Here is an 18,484-nt window from a genome sequence, read left to right on the forward strand (position 1 = left end):
GATGAAAGGATGGGGAAATCCAAAGCTAGAACTTTAGAACAAATAGGTTTTGTTACTAAGCCCAACAAATTTCCAATTTAAAAAAGGGGCAGGCTCACTTCAAGGAGGCTCTTCAAGCACCACCTAAGAAAACTCAAACACAAAATTAAGGGCCAAGCCTAAAAATCTTTGGTTCAAATGTTTTGGCAAAGACGATCCTGCTTGGAACTACCCTAAAAACAAATAAGTGGGAGCTAAAGCCCCAAATGTACCTCCACAAAAACAAGTACATGCGATGCAAGTGTTGCCGCTTAATGGTACTAAAAGTACTTTGAGGTAGAGGTTTCTCATGAATATACCACCCACATGTGTTGTCTATCATTGGCAATATGGCAACCCGCTTTTGGTCCTCATGATTTAACAAGAATGAAAAAAAAGGGGCAAATGGTAAGAATTATGCTCGATGATAGTGCAACACATAATTTCTTAAACTACTCACTAGTTAAGAAATTGAAGTCGCCAGAGAGTCCAAGTGCCCATAAATATGTGGTCTCTCTAGCAAAGGGCAATGATAAAAAGGTTTGGGACACCATGATTCATGGTGTACAGGTGGAATTCCAAGGTTATCAGGATGCTTTGTATTTCCAAATTATGCATCTCGATCGAACAAATGTTGTACTTGATCGAGAGTGGTTGTATAGTTTTGGGCATAGCTTACATTGGAGTTAACTAAATAACTCCATTATGTTTGAAAAAGATGGTAGAGTTGTCTAGATTCAGGGAGAACATGATGTGCCCAACTCTCAACTTATTTGCACGATGTAATTGAAATGACTGCTGCATCGGAAAGAAGTAATCTTGTTTTTTATAATGTTAAAAAGTATAAATCTTCTTTTAATGATTTAATGGTTGAATTTAAAGATGTTTTTCCATTTGATTTTCCAGATAGTTTACCCTCTGAGAGAGAAGTAGATCATAAAATAGACTTAATTTTTGGATCTACCCATGTTTGTAAACCTCCATATATGCTTAGTAAAATGGGGGAACTTGAGGTTGAGAGACAATTAATTGAATACCTTAGGAAAGGCCAAATTCAACCAAATAGCTCACCTTGGTCTGCACTAGTTTTACTAGTAAAGAAAAAGGATGCTACTATGTGTTTATGCATAGATTACTGAGAATTAAATAAAATCACCATAAAAAATAAGTATCCTATGCCTCACGTTAATGATCTCTTTGATCAATTGCAAGGGGAAAAATATTTTACTAAAATGGATTTAAGGTCAAGATATCATCAATTACAAATTAGAGAAGAGGACGTCCCTAATACATCATTTTGTACTAGGTATGGGCATTATCAGTTTAAAGTAGTGCCATTTGGTTTAACAAATGCTCCAACAACTTTCATGACACTTATGAATAGTGTCTTAACACCATATTTAGGAGATTGATATCCTAATCTATAGTAAAAATAGAATGGAATTATTGAGATAATTCAAAATTCATGATTAAAGGTACGAAATGATTATTTGCATAGTATACAATTGTGAGGCAACGGAAAAAAATTATACATTATAATGTCAAACAAACTGATTATTCTTAGACAATCACTGCCGTTCAGGCAATGGTGGATGCTATGAAGAGTTGGCATCCAATGCCTAGGATGATCCTATGAAGAAGGTTGACCAAGGAGCTTTGACCAAGGAGCTTCTGTTGTGCCTTTTCCTCGTCCACCACCTTCTCTTCCATGTTCTGATCTCACCTTCGGTCTAGTAGTTGAACCTTTCTAGGCTCATATTGTTGGAGTTAGAGAAGCTCTACAATAGTTTTGGCTCTAAAGTTACAGCCACAATTAGCGTTGTAACTATATTTTTATCATTTACAAACAACAATGGAGAATCTGTTTCTTTGGTATTGTAACAATTTGTCATTAAAAGTTTGTAATCGATACATCTATATTCATGAGTCAACTCTCTCTCTCTCTCTCTCTCTCTCTCTCTCTCGCTCTATGGATTACAAACGAGAGTCTCGTATATAGATGAATTTCATTAAACGTCATTATGCATTACAAACTTCCAAGAGTACAATGTGCCTCAACTCAACTAGGAGGCTCTGAGGTAGTTAAAGGATTCTCAGGTCTAAGCTCAATAAATGGATGGGGAAGGGCTCATGATCCTCAAGTCAGTAGTTCAGACATTTAGTTGCTATATGTCCCACGTTATTCCATTGGTAACATCATATTTCTTTCTTCTTGAAGTTTTTGCCATAGATTTGAAGAAAGGCCCTTTATCAAACTTCTTTTTATGGAAGGGTACAAGTTGATCCGAAATTTTCCCTTCTTTTGGCATTCCAATCTTCCTCTTCCAATTTATGGCAAATGAAATAGTAGAATTTAGTGAATGGAGATGGAACATATTGATCTCAGCTCTTAATTTGGATTTAAAACCTGCCACATATTTTCTTCATCGATCTTGAGGAAAGGCACGTTCCTTGGTCTTATAATTTTTGGAGAGAAGTGTGCCAACTCCCCCCCCACACTATACGTGTGGTTATCTGCTAAATGCGAAGTACCATGTACAAAATGCAAAGTGCTATGTGCAAAATTCAAATTGCTAAGTGCTAAATTGAAACTGCTTTGCAAGTTGAAAGTAATATGCGCTAAATGAAAAGTGCTATATCCCAAATTCAAATTGCTACCAAATATATACAAAGTGCTAAATGAAAAGTGCTTTATCCCAAATTCAAATTGCTATGAAATATATGAAAAATGATATCTGCTAAACACAAATTCCTATGTGCAAAATGTAAAGAGCTATTTACCATGTGCTATATTCAAAATGCTATATGCTACATTCAAATTGATATATGCTATATTCAAATTTCTATCAACATAAACTAGAGATATAAATTTTGTGTGTGAAATATAAAGTCTTAAATTCATATTGCTACATGCTATATGAAAAATGTTGTTTACTAAATACAAACTGATATGAGCCCAAAGAAAAGGGTGTTCCTTGGTCTTATAATTTAACAAGAAGTGTCCTACTTCCTCCCACACAAACATATAATTTTATGTTAAATGAAACATTATATGTGCCAGATGCAAAGTCTTATGCACTAAATTTAAATTCCTATGTACTAAATTTAAATTCATATGTCATGAATGCGATTTAAATGGACCTTAGAAATTGCACCTTCCTTTGTCTTATAACTTTAAGAAAGAAACTGTGCAAAATCTGTCATCACAAAAACATGTAGTTATGTGATAAATACAAAATGATATATGATCTTATAAAATTCGGAGAGAAAGCATGCAAATTGTCCTTCCACACTAATGTGTGAAAAATAAAAATTGCATATTTGCAAAATACTATATGCTAAAATGCAAGTTGATATAAATCCAAAGAAGGGGACATTCGTTGGTGTTATAATTTTAAGGTAGGAAGTGTGCTAGTTAAACCCTCATCCGTTAAACCAAAAAAAGGTGCTTCTATTGTCACATTCTGCTCACTTCATTTTATAAATTCAATAAGAATCAAATTGTACAGTAAAACATATAAACTTAATAAAATTCTAAATTTATGGGAAACCACATTAAATTCATTGAAATATATTCTAGCTCAATACAGCTACCTTCCTCGAAAATCCAAGAAGATGTTAAAATGAGATTCCACTAGTCTCAATGTAAAGCTAATTTTTCATGCCTCCTCTATGGAAGGCCATTTGATTTTGCTTCAAAAACAATTGTCCCCTTCTAGTACGTCCTAGTTGCAAAGTTTTATTATTATTGTCTTTATGCCTCCTCTATGGCAGGGACTTTGCCTTTTTTCCATTCTAATGCCTCCTACATGGAAGGCTAAATAAATTTATTTTCATGCCTCCTATATGGTAGGCTTAATGTTGGTTTTCAAAATAATTATCATGCCTCCTACATAAAAGTCGCAAGTTTTTCTTGTGTAAGCAACCACTAGTTATTTGATACTTTATTATGAGTTTTTATCACAATGACAAAGATAATCTTTTCATGTCTCCTCTATGGAAGGCTAGATGCTTATGTTTCAATACAATTGTCCCTTCTACAAGACAATTGTTTTTTTGCCTCCTCTATGGAAGGCTAGGTCATTGTCTTTCTTTTACGCTCTAATGCCTCCTACATGGAAGGCTTAAAAATTTATCACGCCACCTATATGGAAGGCTAAAAAATTGTTTTTCAAAATAATTATCCTTATTAATGCCTCCTACATGGAAGGTGAGCACATCCTGCACCTAAATAATTCATAATACCCACCAAGCTATGATAAAATTTAATGTGCAGTTGTATGTCTGGATGGTCACTTACCTTTTACTTGGAAAGATAATCTTTTTTATGCCTATTCCTTGGAATGCTAGGGCGCTGTATTTTGTTACAAATGTCCTTTCTAATGATGTGCTTTGCCTCCTATATGGAAGGCTAGGTAATTGACTTTCAAAATTATTGTCCTTCCTAATGCCTCCCATATGGTAGACCAACACTTCTATCTTCAACATTTCATGGTGTCCCCCTTGCCTTTATACTATGTAAAGTGCAATTATGAATCTGGATGGGTCTCTTTCTCCTAGGTAAAGCAATAACATGACGGGGTATTAGGCATTAAAACTTTGTTGTTCTAACAACTGGCTTTTTCAAGATGGTGGCAGGTAAGTAGACCCCAACCATGGAGTATTGGACACCTAAAAGATTCAACTTTGATTTCTCGATGTACTTGCAAGTGTTACATACTTTTGGAATATAATACAGTGATCACTTTTTATAATCTTTTAAGAGCTTCGAGTGCCATGTTCTTGGGGTATTTTGTTTATACACACACACACACACACACACACATAAATATAAGTATAAATCTAAATCTAAATAAATATTTAAAATAAACATCATTATATCTAATACTTATAGATAATATAATTATATTTATTATAAATATGTATCTATTAGATGTATAATATATATATTATCTCTATCTTTCTTATATATATAGTGTACCTATATATATACATATTTATAAATATAAATATAAATAAATACTTATAAGAAATATAATTATATATAATATTTATTATAAATACTTATATTTAATTCTATGTATCCTATATATATATATATATATATATATATATATGTATATGTATATGTATATAATCTCTATCTCTCTTCTCTCAATGTCCACCCTGGAGTCATTCACCATGCCACATCATCGATTGTCTGCAGTGCCATATCTGAGGTCTGTGATCTGTCTCTAGCGGGCCACGCTAGCAGGTGTTGTCTATGCCACATCATCGATCTCCAAGACCCGCCAGCATGTCAGCCATGTCATCTGTTGTCTGTTGCACCACGTCATAGGTCTCCGAGACTCGTGTTGTTAGTAGCACTGTCAGGCATCTACGCCATGTCACCATGGGCGGGTGCCATGTGCAACAACCCACGCACCACCCCCTGTGGCCCGTACGTAGTCATCTACTATGCCCACATGTCATCTGCAGCCCTTGTGGTCATCATGTCACGCTACAGCCCTCGCACTGCCCCATGCAGCTCACATGCTGCCACCTGTAGCCCGTGCAATCCTCTCTTCTCTGCTCTACTCTGCCCTCTATCCTCTCCTCCCTTTGCCACATGTCATCGCATGAGGCATCCTCTGCTTTGCCCGTGCAGTCATCCAACCTTTGATCTGCTCTCCATCCTCTCTTCTCCCTTTGCCACGTGTTGTCGTGTGACGCTTCCTCTGCTTGAGATCTAACAACAAGATCATGATCGAACGGATTGGCTAGAAGGTGCTTCTAAGGCCGAAGAGAATAGGGAATAGTTGGGTTTTCGGGTTCTCTATCTGTTTCATAAACAATGGCTAATGAGCCGGCATGTAAGCTCTAGAAGCTCCGCAAAGCTCCCCGAACCTCTAGAATTCCACCTTGAGCCAACCCTTCCTTTATAGATAGAATAGAAGAAAAGAAGAATAGATAAGCAAAGTTAGAGCCAATGCATAAGTATCTTGACGCTTCTGACAGAGTTATTTGGGAGGAGAATTCAATTCAGTGAATTGGCGACTTTGTAGAACGTGGCTGGCACATGGACGAGAAGAAGGTAGCCTGGCAGAAGGGCTGAATGGACATGTAGAGCGGCTGGGTATAGAAGAGAGAACATACATACTTCGAGGCTGTTGGGATTTTGAGGCAAATGCGCGAGTATAGCTTGGGAAGGCACACGGCCAGAGCAGGCTATGTATTGAATTCAATCAGTACTAAATAGTGATTTTATAGGTCGCAACTGGTACACACGCTACTCGCCAAAACAGTGTTGAGATATCAAGCTCTACCCCCGATATATCTCCTGGATGACTATCATTTATGTCACCGCCTATGTTAGTTGTACTCGTGGTGTAGTTAGACTACCACGTATGTTTTTGGTTTGGGTTCACATATGAACCACGTATTCTAGGGTTTGACATATAGGGTATTTCCCTCTTCTATTGTATTGTTGTTGTGTGCAAAAGTGAAGAAAGGCTTCACCCCCCAACCTTGTGTCCTCTCTCTCTTGTGTGTTGTGAAGAAAGCTGAACTTGAGTCTCCTATCTCTCTCCCTTATTCTTTACATGGTATCAGAGCCTTGTTCGTGGTAAGGAGCTCAAGAAAGCAAGCCAAGTTTGTGGTGCCCTGGTAAGAGGACCAGTGTTGCTTTCCTATTTCGAGTTTGGGAGCAAATCTCTGCTGGTAGCACAGCCAGAAGTGCAGGAGTGCACTGTTTCAGATTGAGAGGCCCTTCGCGGTGTGGCGAGAGCGCAGTATATGCTGCGGGAAAACGGCAAAGCCCTTGGTGACTTTATTTTTTTGATTTGTGGCCGTTTCGGGGCCCGTTTTGAAGGCGGAAGTTCTTCGCAGGCACTCAGAAAAAGGCCCTGTTTTTCACTGTGCGACCACTGCGCGGCTAGTCGGTGGAAAGGTGCCACAGAAATTGCATCGTATGCCTGTGTGCAGAGATATTGGGAGTTGCAGATTCATGCCTGTTGCCTGTTGATGCAAAATCGTCACTAGGAAGTGACTGTGTGGTGAAATACCACTTTCGTCAGTGTTGCAGATCTGCCCCTGTGAGGCTTTTTGCAGAAGTTTTGCTATTTGCCCTTGTGAGGCATTTGCTGTGTTTACAGGTTGCTGTTGCAATTCGTGATTTGTAAAATGTCTGAGAATCTATCTACCATTGTCAGTCAGAAGCTTGACAAGAACAACTTCCAAGCATGGAAGTTCAGGATGACAAACTTCCTTATGGGAAAGGGAGTTTGGGAGTACATCAGTGGTGAAACTGCAGAACCAGTTTTGGGTGCTGCTCCCACTCCTGCTGAATTGAAGGCCTTTAAAGAATGGCATGAAAAAGCCAGAAAATGCCTGTATTGGCTGTCTGTTAGCATTTCAGATTCTATGATTGTGCATATACAGGATCTAGAGACGCCTAAGGAGGCATGGGATACATTGGTGAAGCTGTATAGCACAAATACCAAAGCACGAAAGATGCAGCTAAAGCAGGAGTTGCACAATGTGCAAAGGAAAAATCTGAATATAAATGAGTATTCCTTGAAGGTGAAAGGCCTTGCAGATTCTCTTGCCTCCATTGGAGCACCTGTTGATGATGAGGACTTAGTGTCCGTGACCTTGAATGGTCTTGGGAAAGATTATGCACAGTTTCGGACATCCATTGGAGTCCGTGAAACATTTCCTGATTTTCAGGAACTTATTGCTCTCTTGCTGAGTGAAGAGCAAAGGAATGGTGGTTCAGCCACCTCAACTTCTCAAGAGACTGCTTTCTACTCGAATACAGGTAGAGGCAGAGGTAGAGGAAGAGGCCGTTTTGGTGGCCGTGCAGGAAATCAGAACCAACAGCAGCAACAGGAAAACCAGCCCTATGGAGAAGGACGTGGTAGTTCTAGAGGCAGGGGGAGCCAAAGAGGCCGTGGTTCATGGCAAAGGAACCAGCAAGTAAATAGCAGCACAGAATGCTATTATTGTGGAAAGCCTGGACACAAGGAGAATACATGCTATAAAAAGCAGAATGACATCAAAAGTGGGAAGTTGCAGCAAAGCAACTATGCATCATCAAGTGGGCATGGTGACGACAGAAATGAGCACCTTTTTGTGATGCAGCATATGGTTAACTCCATGTCAGGAGATGCTGCAGCTTACAATGATGTTTGGTATGTTGATTCAGGTGCCTCTAACCACATGACCAGTCATGGTGAGTGGTTTCATGATGTTAGAAATTTGGATAAGCCAGGTTATGTTGAAACAGGTGATGATACTGCGCACCCAATTACGTAGGTTGGTAAAGTGCCATTGGCTATGCAAGATGGCAAAACGAAGTACTTGGCAGATGTACTTCATGTTCCAAAAATCACTAAGAACCTGGTTTCAGTTGGCCAGATGGTTGAGCAAGGTCTGCAGGTTAGATTTAATCCTGATGGATGCTTTGTTGAGGACTTGAAAAATAAGTGCCGCTTGGTTGCGAAAGGCAACAAAAATGGCAGAATGTTCACCTTGGATGTTGATATGCCTGAGGTGAAAGCTGCTATGTTTGCGCATGGGAGAGGTGTCATTGTAGATATTGAGATATGGCACAAGCGCATTGGGCACGTGAATATACAAAGGCTGAAATCTATGCAAACGAAAAACATTGTTGCAGGTTTGCCTAAATTCAGAGTTGAGGGAATGCAAAAGGTATGTGAAGCATGCCAAATGGGTAAGCAGGCCAGACATGCATTTCCCAAAAATGCTAAGGTGAGCAGAAGACCTTTGGAAGTGATCCATTCAGATGTTTGGACAACCAAAGCTGCTTCTATTGGTGGATGCCATTATTATGTGACGTTTATTGATGACTACACTAGGAAGATGTGGATTTATTTTATGAAGCACAAAAGTGAAGTGTTCAGCCATTTCAAGGCTTTTAAGGCCATGGTTGAAAAAGAGAAAGGTGTGCATATTAAAGTGCTAAGATCTGATGGAGGGGGAGAGTACTTTTCAGAAGAATTTTGTGAATATCTGAAAGAACAGGGAATTCAAAGGAAGTACTCATGCAGGTCTACCCCTCAGCAGAATGGGGTTGCAGGAAGGAAGAACATGCATATTGCAGAAGTAGGACGGGCGATCCTAAATGAGAAAAACATGCCTGATTATTTTTGGGATGAAGTAGTAGCAACTGGTGTTTATATTATGAACAGAACCCCCACTGCAGCTGTCCATGGCATGATGCCTGAAGAAATGTATACAGGCCAAAAACCAGATATTTCTCACTTGAAGGTATTTGGTTGCATAGCTTATGTTCATGTTCCTGATGAGAAGAGAACAAAGCTAGATCCAAAGGCAGAAAAATGCATCTTTATTGGATATGCTCTGCACCAGAAAGGGTATCGCTGTTATAACCCTTCCACCCGCAAAATGCAAGTGAGCAGAGATGTTGTTTTTGATGAAATGAGCAGCTGGTATGCACCAACGGTTATGGTAGGAGATGCAGATGCAGGAAATGGGAATGCTGCAATAAATGCAGAGCAGCAATCTCAAGCCTTGAGTGGACCCAGAGAGTCCTCTACTAGTGGATCTAATGCATGGACAGGGAGATTGAGATCTAGTGAATCGTCACATGGCAACCCTGATAGTGTTGTGCAGGTATCACATAAGGGAAAAGAAAAAGTAGGCCATGCTCCAGTGTTTGATGTGTCTGCTGGTAGCTCTCATGTTGATGGAGAGTCAAGCGGCTCTGAAATGAGCCTTGATGAGGAACTTGGCATTCCTTCTGTTGTTACACCTGGTGCAAGGAAAAGCAGGCATGATTTAAAGACTCCTGCAACTGATCCAGTTGTACGGAGGTCCACTCGTATTAAGTATCCAGTTGACAGGCTGAGATATGATGGGTATACAGCACATCACTATGCTTATATGGTCAAGGTTCTAGAGGAGCCAGAGCCCACATGTTTTGAGGATGCAGTAGGGCATAAAAATTGGGAAGCAGCTATGGATGAAGAGATGGCTGCCTTGGATGCAAACCACACTTGGGATTTGATGCCTTTGCCTCATGATAAGAAGGCTATTGGCTGCAAGTGGGTTTACAAAGTAAAGCACAATGCTGATGGGTCTGTTAGCAGGTACAAGGCAAGATTGGTTGCCAAAGGTTTTGCGCAGACATATGGAATTGACTATGAGGAAACTTTCAGCCCAGTTGCAAGGATGGCAACCGTGAGAGCAGTAATTGCTATGGCTGCTGCAAAGGGATGGTCTTTGCATCAGATGGATGTGAAAAATGCCTTCTTGCATGGTGATTTGCAGGAAGAGGTTTATATGATGCAGCCAGAAGGTTATGAGGATAATTCACACCCCGATTTTGTATGCAGAGGTTGCGCAAAGCCTTGTATGGCTTAAAACAGGCACCGAGGGCATGGTCAGACAAGATAGGACAATATCTTGTCACTATTGGATTTCAGATTTTCAATTTAGATTTTTCACTTTATGTGAAAAGGACAAACAGAGGGATTGTGCTTGTAGTCATCTATGTTGATGACTTGATTATTACAGGTGATAGTGATGCAGACATTAATGAAGTGAAGCTGCTGTTGAAGCAGAAATTTGAGATGAAGGATTTGGGAGAGCTGCGTTACTTCTTGGGCATTGAGGTTATTAGATCCCCGAGTGGGATATGGCTGTTGCAAAGGCAATACGGTTTGGACATGCTGTCCAAATATGGGATGACAGGCTATAAGCCTATCTCTGTTCCATTGGAGCAGAATGTGAAGCTCAATGCAGAGACAGGTGAGCTTCTTGAAGATATTACTATGTACAGGCGCATAGTAGGTAGCTTGATTTACATGACTATAACCAGACCAGATTTGAGCTATGCTGTGGGGCTGGTAAGTCAGTTTATGCAGGCACCGAGGAAGCCACATTTGGATGTGGCTAGGCGCATACTGCGGTATGTGAAGTCCACATTGCATTATGGAATGTTTTATGAAGCTGGGTGTGCATTACAGGTACATGGATACACAGATGCTGATTGGGCTGGTAGTGTCTCAGACAGGAGATCTACTAGTGGTTTTATGTTTTCCCTTGGGAGTGGTGCCATCAGTTGGAGCAGCAAGAAGCAGCCAACAATTGCCTTGTCGAGCACAGAGGCTGAGTACAGGGGTGCAACAATGGCTGCATGTGAGGTAGCTTGGTTACGGAAGCTACTTGCAGATATGGGACAGTCAATTCATGCAGCAGTTGTCATTCATTGTGACAACATTAGCAGCATCATGCTTGCTAATAACCCAGTTTATCATGCTAGAACGAAGCACATTGAGGTGCATTATCACTTTGTGAGAGAGAAGGTTCTAGCTGGTGAGATTGATCTTGTCTATGTCAGCACTGAGGAGCAGGTGGCTGATATTTTTACGAAGGCATTGGGTACCGAGAAGCTTTGCAGATTTAGGAGCTTGCTTGGTGTACGTGAGATGGATTTGAGCTTGAGGGGGAGTGTTGAGATATCAAGCTCTACCCCCGATATATCTCCTTGATGACTATCATTTATGTTACTGCCTATGTTAGTTGTACTCGTGGTGTAGTTAGACTACCACGTATGTTTTTGGTTTGGGTTCACATATGAACCACGTATTCTAGGGTTTGACATATAGGGTATTTCCCTCTTCTATTGTATTGTTGTTGTGTGCAAAAGTGAAGAAAGGCTTCACCCCCCAACCTTGTGTCCTCTCTCTCTTGTGTGTTGTGAAGAAAGCTGAACTTGAGTCTCCTATCTCTCTCCCTTATTCTTTACAAACAGTGCATTGCAATTAAATGAGTCCATGGTTATACCACACTTGGGCTTATAAATTAGTTGCACACAGTGAGGCAGAGGTGTTGGTTGTGTAGATAAATGCTTAAGCGAGCTAAAGATTAAAAGAAAATATTAGGCACTCTAATGCAAGAACAATGCATAGATCACAAGGGTTAATAATGGCAAGCATATCATTTGACCCACAAAACATCCGGAGCCATGGGCTAGTGTACACGACTCTATTTGAATTGCATCCACAGACAATTTGGTCTTACTCACAAGCTAGAAAAAAACACATAAAAGTCGACAAGGTTGTCCTTCATGAGATTTCACAACTACAAACAAGAGCAAGATGGGAATGCTTGGAAAGAAACATGCCATCATACAATAACTCACACACAATCAATCAAATCTCTAAACACGGTTTCACTCAATGCGCATATCCAAGACATACTAGTAGACAATAATCTCTTGGCCGTCGATGTTCTATGCCTCTAAGAAACAAAGAGCAAAATAACAACGAGAACCCTCACAAGCAATTTCAATGAATATCATGCTTCAACAAATATGGTCTCTCTCTTTTGTACAAGACAACACAACATACTATTTGCTAACAAAAAGATAGCAAAAAATGGCGTACGAAATACACATAGTCAAAGCGTACGAATCGCCAAAAACACCCATTGTAGAATTCATCATGAAGCATTGAAAACATTCTCTCTGATTTGGACACTAGGAACCCAATTGCCATCATTAAAGACTTCAACATTAATGGGGTCCATGTCTTTCATGTGGACAACCATTGTAGGAACAAATCATTGCTACTCGCCCCGACCACTCAACCACCTACATCCTCATTCCTAAACAACCACGATAAATCCATGTCCTTTACCTGACATGAAGGTCACTGTCGTGAGTCCCACTATTCACAAAAAACCTGCAAACCATATACAATGAACCTGCAACATTTTCATTTTCACTTGGTTTTTTTTCTCAATTTTGTAAAATCTGAAAATTTTTATGCGATTTAGTTATATTTTAGCTAAAAAGTCAGCAAATTCTCAAGAAAAACCTTCAAATTTTGTTTTGTGATTTGTTGATACAAATGTTTTGTGAACACACGACCCTCATAGTGAAAACCACTTGCCACCTAGATTCTCATTTCTAAATTTTGTTAGCACTGCCTTTCAAGCAGCGCTCTAGTAACATTTTTGTTAAAAAGTGTCCCACACACTTTGTTGCCAAGTGGCCCCTTCTATTTTGGTTCTCTCTCTCTCTCACACACACACTCAATCACACACACTTTCTTTTCTTAAGAACTCCCTCTCTCTCTCTCTCTCTCTCTCTCACACACACACACACACACAATTGTTCCTTTACACGTGGTTCCATCACAGGTGTTGCAAATTAATCATTCATTCATCTTGAGAATTGTTTTCCTTTGACAGAGCCAATTTGAAGGCAATGCTCACGAGTAGTGGTACTCACTTGTTTTGAGAGCCGGCTTTGTGTCATGAGAAGTCTCACGGAAAACTCTTTCCTCCCACCTTATTTACGAGGCAACGAGACCCAGCCGTTGGGGAAATCAAGACCCTAATGGCAGGCCTAGTGATGGTAAAAATTTTCACCTTGTTACACGTGAAAATGAAATTGCAGCAAGTTTTCTGTGAACACACTGAACGCAACTCAACCAGCCAAATGCAAGAGCTACCACGATGCATGGAGTATTGAACGAGGTTTGGAGCACACCGGGTGCGAATCAGACGACCCTCATACGCATCTAGGATCTCTTTTCGTTGGGAACTCACCAACGAGTTGGGTTGTCTCTCCATGGGGCTATCCTGACGACTCTGTTGCGACGCCTCCCGATTTCAAGCTAAACTTACCAAGGAAGCGCTACTGTTGCAAGACATGTGTGAGAAAAAAGAGCCCGCAAGCAAAAGAAGGCGCGTGGCCAAACCATCCAGTGGTGAGGAATGCATCTAAAGCACAAATACTGTCAGAGAACAGTAATTTAGAGATGCCGAGCTTAGAGGAGGCACTCATTTCGTTGGAACGGATGCGCCAGCTGCCTTCGGTTGAGAATATCTGTGCATCATGCATAACTGCAGAAAAAAGAAAATTCTAGCGTATGCCAAACGCTTGTACGTCTACATGTGCGAAAGTGGGCTGGAAGCTAATAGACCTTTCAAGAACCATCTCGTCCCAATGTTCATAGAATGTGGAAGCGTGTGTGATGCTCAACACGTTTTTAGCAAGCTTGGTGATTGGAATGAGCGTTGTTGGACTTCTCTCATCATGGGCCATGTCGAATGTGGAAAACAGAAGCATGCCTTCAACCTGTACCAGAAAATGCAGGAGAACTCTGTACATCCTAGCAAGTATACGTTAGTGGCCCTGCTGAAGGCTTGTGCCAGGCTGAAAGATGTAGAAAGAGGCCGAGAGATGCACTCTGAGATTGCCAGACAGGAATTGGAAAGAAATCTGTTTGTTGGCAACACCTTGGTTGACATGTATGCCAAATGTGGATCGATTGCAAAAGCACAGGAAGTTTTTGACAAGCTGCCAGTCCGGAGTGTAGTTTCATGGAACGTACTAATTGCGGGATATGCTGAACACGGGCTTGGTGATGAAGCACTGAATCATTTTACCCATATGAAACTGGATGGCCTCTCTCCGAATGTTGTCACATTTCTTTGCAGCTTGAAAGCTTGTGGTAGCATAGGAGCCATAGATAAGGCTCGAGAAATGCATGCTGAGATAGCCAGACAAGAATTGGAAACAGAGCCTTATGTTTGCAACACCTTGATTGACATGTATGTCAAATGTGGTTCACCTGCAAAAGCAAGGGAAGTGTTTGACAAGCTGCCAATTCAAGATATAGTATCATGGACTGCACTAATTGCAGGATATGCTGAACACGGGCCTGGTGAGGAAGCACTGAAGAGATGAAACAGGGGGGCATCCCTCCAAACGCTGTCATGTTTGTTTGTAGCTTGAAAGCTTGTGGCAGCCTGGGAGCCATAGACAAGGGCCAAGAAATACATGCAGAAATTGCCAGACAGGAATTGGAGACACATCCTTTTATTGGGAGTACCTTGGTTGACATGTATGCGAAATGTGGCTCGCTTGCAAAAGCACAGGAAGTGCTTGACAAGCTGCCAGTTCGGGGTGTAGTATCGTGGAACATACTAATTCTAGGATATGCTGAACAAGGGTTTGGTGAGGAAGCACTGAATTGTTTTGAACAGATGCAATTGGAAGGTCTGTCTCTGGATGCTGTCACATTTGGTTGCAGCTTGAAAGCTTGTGCCAGCATGCAAGCCATAGACAGGGGTTGAGAAATACACGCTGAAACTTGCAGACAGGAGTTACAAAGCGATCCTTTTGTCGGTAGCACTTTGGTCGACATGTATGCCAAATGTGGCTGGCTTGCAATGGCACATGAAGTGTTTGACAAGCTGCCGGTTCGAGATGTGGTCTCGTGGACTGCACTAATTGCAGGATATGCTGAACATGGATTCGGTGAGGAAGCACTGGACTGTTTCAAACAGATGCTACTGGAGGGGGTTTCTCCAAATGCTCTCACTTTTGTTTGCAGCCTGAAAGCTTGTGGCAGATTAGGAGCCATAGTCGAGGGCAAAAAAATACATGCTGAGATTAGCAGACAGGAATTGGAAAGAGATCCTTTTGTTGGCAACACCTTAGTTGACATGTATGTCAAATGTGGCTTGCTTGCAAAAGCATGGGAAGTGTTTAATAAGCTGCCAGTTCAAGATGTAGTCTCATGGACTTCACTCATAGCAGGATATGCTCAGCTACGAGAGAGCAAAAGTGTTTTTGATATGCTTGAAAGAATGAGAGGAGAAGGCATAAAGCTAAATGGACTCACGTTCCTTGGTGTTCTTACTGTATACACATATGCAGGTCTTGTAGATAAGGGTCAGAAGTACTTCGAGGCTATGAACAAAAATTATGGCATCATTCCAACTATTGAACACCACATTTGCATGGTTGATCTCCTTGGCCGTGCAGGCCAACTAGATGAGGCGATATTGATGGTGAGACAATGCCTTCTAATTGTGTGGTGTGGCATACTTTGCTGGGAGCTTGTCAAAAGTGGGGTTCTGTGGAGCTTGGAGTGCAAGCCTTTGAGCATGCAGTACAATTGAATGAAAAGGATGCTGCTGCTTATGTTCTGATGTCTAACATCTATGCAAGTGCTCACATGCAAGAGGACCATGAGGAGGTCAAGGCAATAAAAGTGAGCATATAAGAGCCAAGACGTGGCTTAGGTCCGCCTAGAGATAGGGGTACTAATGGTGTCCCTACCCACTGCATTATGCAGATTAGTTGGGGGTTTGGCCAGCGCACATTGCCAGAGTCAATAGCTGAGTTAGTGGCGCTGGTTTAGGCCTGGTAAAAAGGCCACAGCCAGGCTAGTAAACAGTGGGACCAGAAGGGACCCCTGACCAGGGTCGGGGCAGCCGACGTGACTTTACTTGGCCAGACCAGGTTGGGTCAAGCAACCAGACCTGGTCTACCCCCTATAAATAGGGCACTTGGCCCTTTCCTATTCTATTAATTGGTGGGGCAGTTCAACAAGTGTTTGTCACGAGATTGACGGGCACAGTTTGGAATATTCCCAGGCGCAGTTTCAGCCTTGGGATCGTTCACATTCATTGGAGGTTTTTCTCAGCAATACAAGCAGAGGTTTTTCCTGAATTACTTGCGCAGTATATTCTCTCCCTAGTCGCATTCTGCTCTCTGTCTGTTTGCATATTCCACTGCACTTTGACATGGTATTGGAGCACAAGCTTGTGTAAAGTCTGATCCAGGAGAGAGCATGGGGCAGTAGGAGGTTGCTGCTGTTTGGTACAGGCGTGGACAGTTTGGGAAGACGGAGAATCACTCAAGGAGGCATTCTGAAGGCATGGACAGCTCTGGAAGAAAGTGACTTTCTGAAGAAGGCCTCTTTGCATGCATGGACAGCGTGGGAGGAATTCTGTTGAAGGAGGCGTATTTGGAGAAGCCTCTTCTTTCTCTTCATTCCAATCCACCCTCTCTTCTCTTTGTTCCCACCCATCCTAGCTTCTCTTCTTTCCCACCTACCCCCCCTTTCACAAGAGCAAGCTTTCCCCCCTGAGATGGCAAGTCCGCGAGAGATGGCTGGATCCCCATTTTACCCACGTTTTGGATAGACTGTCGATTGGACAGAAATAATTACAGAGTATGAAGGGTGATGATGGAAGCACTGTTGCAGTCATACGATTTGGCTGATTTTGTTATTGTTGGAGTTGTAACCACGGATCCAGGGGAAGAGGATATTGGCACCCTCGGGCGGAAGGAGAGGGAGACTTTGGCCTAGTTGTGGGATCGGGAGTCCGTCTGTTCATTTCCTCTATGTATCCTCACCTGATCAACCATGTGAAGCACATGATGCTGGCTAGAAGTATTTCCGAGCATTTGTCATCACTCTATAATAGGTGTCCCCAATAAAGTGTGTATCCCTGGAAGTATAGATGCGACTGTTGAACCCCGCGAAGTCGGCAACCATGTGGGAGCATATCAACAAGCTACAACCACTTTAGGAAGGGGCTCTTCAAGCAGTGAAGGAGGTTTGTTTGGAGGATATGGCCATCACTTTTGTTGTCCCATCTTACCTCGAAGCATGCAGCATTCTACTCATCCTTGATTAAGAGTGGGAGACTGAACACACTCACGTGGGAGGAGTTGGTGCTGATGGTGTTGGACCAGGAGGAGCGGCTTGACAACCCTCCACAAGGAGGAGCCGGCCCCCGCAAGACAGAGGGTGGAGTAACGACAACAAGAGTAAAGGAAACTCTTTTGAAAAGAAGTTTGAGCGGATCGTGAGGCCTTGAAGGTGAATGGGTCATGTAATCACCGTGACAAGAAGGCTCACAATTGGAGGAATTGCCCTTTGCGGAGCGGCGAGAAGGTATTCATTAGTGGCAGCCACGACAACTTCAGCATTCAAACACGAGGAGATCATGGATACACGAGCTTCATCTTCTTCGCGAGGGAGGCGGCAAGTCATACCATTGGTGAATCTTCTTCGCGAGGGAGGCGGCAAGTCATACCATTGGTGAGTCTTGAGAGTCGATTGTTGACAGCAGTGCTTCCAGGCCCATGATACATTCTCGAGAGCAATTTCAGGACCTTGGATTGTGGTCAGGTGATATTCTACCACACTAGTCGAAGGTGAGGGCAAACTGAAGATATTCCCAGTGGCAGAGGGGGAAGCATACCTCCCACGGAGGTCGACGAAGAGTCAGTAGCAATAGGGGAAAAATGACAAGCCACATAGAATGGGAATGGGCGGTAGATGACGGGGATCTACTAACTCCTTATTCTCTCCTCTCTTCCAGGTAGTTACTCAACTAAGTGACTTGTGGCTTTCTTTAGATGATAGAATGGCAGTGAAGCCTCAAGGTTGGAGTGACTTTGGTTTGAGAGGAGTTCCAACTTTCCAAGTAGAAGGAGCTCTTCAACAGAGAAAAGTTGTACCATTGGTTCGGGAGCAATCCCATGGAGCAACACGAAGTACCCAACCTTGTCATCAAAAGAGACCAAGAACCAGGCTACTTGTGGAGTTGCGGACGAGATAATACGTCCACGAAGGCTACTTTACTTGGCAAGGAGGCAAGTTCAATGAAGCACCCTTCTCACTGC

At 41.9% G+C, this 18,484-nt stretch overlaps 1 pseudogene; it reads left to right on the top strand.

Annotated features, from left to right (window-relative positions):
* Window positions 1-14,089: 14,089 nt before the first annotated feature.
* Window positions 14,090-16,291, top strand: LOC147891713 (pentatricopeptide repeat-containing protein At4g13650-like; annotated as a pseudogene).
* Window positions 16,292-18,484: the final 2,193 nt, after the last annotated feature.

Source organism: Dipteris shenzhenensis, chromosome 17 (assembly GCF_047967505.1).
Source record: "Dipteris shenzhenensis isolate YYH24624 ecotype China chromosome 17, Dip_SZ_1.0, whole genome shotgun sequence".
Taxonomy (NCBI): domain Eukaryota; kingdom Viridiplantae; phylum Streptophyta; class Polypodiopsida; order Gleicheniales; family Dipteridaceae; genus Dipteris; species Dipteris shenzhenensis.